This window comes from Protobothrops mucrosquamatus, unplaced genomic scaffold (assembly GCF_001527695.2).
Source record: "Protobothrops mucrosquamatus isolate PMUCROS unplaced genomic scaffold, P.Mucros_1.0 scaffold4267, whole genome shotgun sequence".
Classification (NCBI taxonomy): domain Eukaryota; kingdom Metazoa; phylum Chordata; class Lepidosauria; order Squamata; family Viperidae; genus Protobothrops; species Protobothrops mucrosquamatus.
This window is the reverse complement of record NW_015390185.1, coordinates 1-3846: the sequence shown is the minus strand read 5'-3', so window position 1 is coordinate 3846 and position 3846 is coordinate 1. Positions and strand designations below refer to the sequence as shown.

At 45.1% G+C, this 3846-nt stretch overlaps 1 non-coding gene across 1 annotated transcript; it reads left to right on the top strand.

Moving 5' to 3' along the window:
* The first annotated feature begins 2988 nt into the window (after window positions 1–2988).
* LOC114923528 lies at window positions 2989–3104 on the top strand. Its single transcript, XR_003810655.1, has one exon. It is a non-coding gene; the product is annotated as a U5 spliceosomal RNA (small nuclear RNA).
* Window positions 3105–3846: the final 742 nt, after the last annotated feature.

Genomic DNA, 3846 nt, shown 5'->3' with positions numbered 1-3846 from the left:
CAAATGTGTCGATCTGATTTCTTACGCCGTGCGTATTCCTGGGGCATCAATTAGCTGCAATTTGTTTGGTCAAAAATGGGTTGAAGAGGAACGGAATCCCACCCTGTGGGGAAAAAAAAGTCCCTGGAGAAAAAGAGTCCTAGCTTTATATGTTTGTGTCTATGTACGAGGATGGAATGGGACAACTCAATTGTGTGAGACAACTCGCCACAGCCAACTCACAAGGCAACTTGCTGTGGGACAATTCAACAATTCAATTTAGTTATTTAAAATCGTTTTAAAAAATATTTTAATTTATGTCACTCACGTTTCATTTTGTCCCTCCTTCCTTTAATGCATCCTTTCTTTAATGATTCTATTCCACTATTTCTTTGATATTAGCGTAACTCTTGTACCGCAGTGACTTGTCCGTGCCGAGGTTGGCAAGTTGGCCATGGTGAATTGCCATAGAACCGTATAAGAGAGAGAGAAGTCCTTTTTAATAATAACAATAACAATAACAATAACAACAACAACAACAACAACAACAACAATAATAATAATAATAATAATAATAATAATAATAATAATAATAATAATAATAATAATAATAATAAAAGTTGGAAATCATCTAGTCCAGGGGTAGGCAATCTGGGCTCTTTTACGACTCGTGGACTTCAACTCCCAGAATTCCTGAGCCAGCCATGCTGAGGGAAAGGGGAGGTTTCCAAGCTGAGCCATGTTGGCCCAGGAATTCTGGGAGTTGAAGTCCACAAGTCATAAAAGGGCCAAGGTTGCCTACCCCTGCTCTAGTCCAACCTCCTGCTCAGGCAGGAAACCCTATACCATTTCAGACAAATGGCTGTCCAGTCTCTTCTTAAAAACTACCAGTGTTGGAGCATTCACCGCTTCTGGAGGCAGGTTGTTCCACTGGTTAATTGTCCTAACTGTCAGGAAGTTTCTCCTTATATTCTAGGTTGCTTCTCTCCTTGATCAGTTTCCATCCGTTGCTTCTGGTCCTGCCTTCAGGCGCTTCCTCGTCCTCTTCCTCTGCCTTCTCTCCCCCTCCTTTTTCCCCCCTCTACCCTTTTCCAATACATTGGGCTAAAAGGACAGGTAGTCCTCAGGGTACGACCGTAATGGAGCCTGCCATAATAGTCGTAAAATTTCATGAGGTGTTTTGCGGTGGTCGTTAAGCGAACCAATGGTTCATTATGGGTGCGGTTTTGCTGAAAACCGGAAGCGTCGGTTTTCGGCAAAACTGTCATAAAGACGGCCACGTGAGCGTGGGATGCTGCAAATGGCAGCAAATGTGGCCGTATCGCCATGTGCCCGAAGTGCAGTCATGTGACCAAGGGGGTGGGGTGACTGTAGGAACTTTGGACTTGGGTCATAAGTCCCCTTTTTCAGGTAGGTTGTAACTTTGAACAGTCACTAAGCAAAGGGTTGTAAATTGAGGACAACCTCGAATGAGCTTTGACCTATGAATTTTAGGTTACATATTCAACCAGTTTCCTTCCTTCCATCTCTTCCTTCCCTCCCTCCCTCTCTCTCGTTCTTCCTTCCTTCCTTCTCCCCTTCCCTCCCTTCCCTATCTCTTTCCTTCCTTCATCCCTCCCTCCCTCTCCTTCCCTTTCCTTCCCCTTCCTTCCTTCCTTCCTTCCTTCTTCCTTCCTTCGTCTCTCCCTCCCTCCCTTCTCCTTCTTCCCTCCCTCCCTCCTCCTCCTTCCCACTCTTGCTTAATTTTTTTCAGATCAGCCAAAATGTTTTCAAATTTTAATGATCTCCCAGTCATATTTGCTCAAGATTATTCCCATGTTTAACAGCTCTTATCCTACTTCAAAGGATCTCTTTGATAAGGAATATTGATACTGAATGTATCAACTAATCAAGGAGAGAAGCAACCTAGAACTAAGGAGAAACTTCCTGACAGTGAGAACAATTAACCAGTGGAACAACCTGCCTCCAGAAGTTGTGGGTGCTCCAACACTGGAAGTTTTTAAGAAGAGACTGGACAGCCATTGGTCCGAAATGGTATAGGGTTTCCTGCTTAAGCAGGGGGTTGGACTAGATGACCTCCAAGGCCCCTTCCAACTTTATTATTACTATTATTATTATTATTGTTAATAATAATAATAATAATGTGAGGCAAAGATTAAAATATTTTTTTCTCTTGGACTAAAGCAGAACATAAATCATAAATGACAAGCTTCAGACAATTAGTCTGAACAGCTGAGAGAAGGGAAACCAGTAAAAAGATTATTCCTTCATAAAATATTAACCTGTCCTAAGTTTGCATCCATGGAAAAAAAGCAGACACTTTCGGAAAGTCACAGCTTCCTACCATAAAGTTTTTGCTTTTTCTAGAGGGGAAAGAAAAATCTAAAATGTTTCCTCTTTGTTTAGGTCTCCTCAACCAACTTTCTTAACTCGGCGCTTTGCCAATGAGTTGAGACTACATCTCCCAAAGTTCCCTAGTCAAAAAATGGACGGCTTGGATTCCTGGGAGTTGCAGTTCCAATACGTCTGGAAGATACCAAGTGCGAAAAGCTGGGGGAGGTATCAAGTTACACATTATTAGAGGGTCCCTGAATCTTAAAAATAAATAAATACGACCCACCCAAAAAAAAGATCCTTTCTTTCTGCACTGAATCGCATTCTCCGGATTGGCTGAAATTAGCCAAATGATTCCTGGCGTAAGCGCGAGCAAAACTGACTCCCGCCCGCCAGTCGCGCTCAGGTTAGGAGCGACCGCCCGCAGTCGAGGCGGACCCGAGAAACCTAATTTCCCTTCGGCCGCACCCATGATGCATTGCGCAGAGAGAAGGAACAATTCCGCCGTCATTTCTGCCATAGTTTTTTCACTATTTTTACATCCAAGCCTTACTTCGTTCACTTATTTAAATATTAATATGCTTATAATATAATTTATCTGTCTATCTGGATGGTCACCATAGTAGCATTAATAGTCATCGCTGCAGGGATCGGTCTCTCGAATAGAGGAAAAGCATACTCTGGTTTCTCTTCAGATCGTATAAATCTTTCGCCTTTTACTAAAGATTTCCGTGGAGAGGAACATTTATGAGTTTCGTAATAATTTTTTGAGGCCCTGCTTCGGTGGGGCTACATTTACACGGTTCAAAAAATAGAGGGTGTTTTATCTTGTTTTATTAATCGGGAATGCGTTTTGTATGAATGCGAAACGTGATGCCACCTATAGGAGCCTTGCTGTCATAACTTTCTTAAATTGCACGGCGATCTTAGGGCGACACTTCCGTGTTTCGTGTCTGGTGTGGAGTTTCCTATATCAGTGATAGCGAACCTTTTAGAGACCGAGTGCCCAAACTGCAGCCCCAAACCCACTTATTTATCGCCAGGTGCTGGGTGGGTGTGGTTGTGGTCATGGCAGATTGGGTGGGTGTGGCCAAGGTGGGCGTGATCACCTCAATGTTGCTCGTGGGGAGGGACGCCTGTGGGGGCAGGGCAGGGTTGGGGGAGATCCAGGGGGTCTCTGGCAAGTGGGGCAGTGGGCAGGAGGCTCGTCCTGCAGGGTGAGGCGAAGCAAGGTGAGGCAGGGCGGGGGTGCCATTGTCACAGGGCAAGGTGAGGCAGGGGCCTCGGGGTGGCTGCTGCCTGACACCATCGGCCCCCGCACACAGAGGCCAGCGAGCGCATGGGTGCTGGGATGCATCCGGGCATGTGGGGCCTCCAGGGCTGTGGAGTCGGTAGATAAATGTTCCGACTCCGACTCCGACTCCTCAGTTTTTTGTACTTCCGACTCCGACTCCTCTGTATTAATATGCGAATGCGTGCGTTGCGTGCCATATAGTGAAGCACATGAAAAGCATGCTTCTTCACGGTCACTTA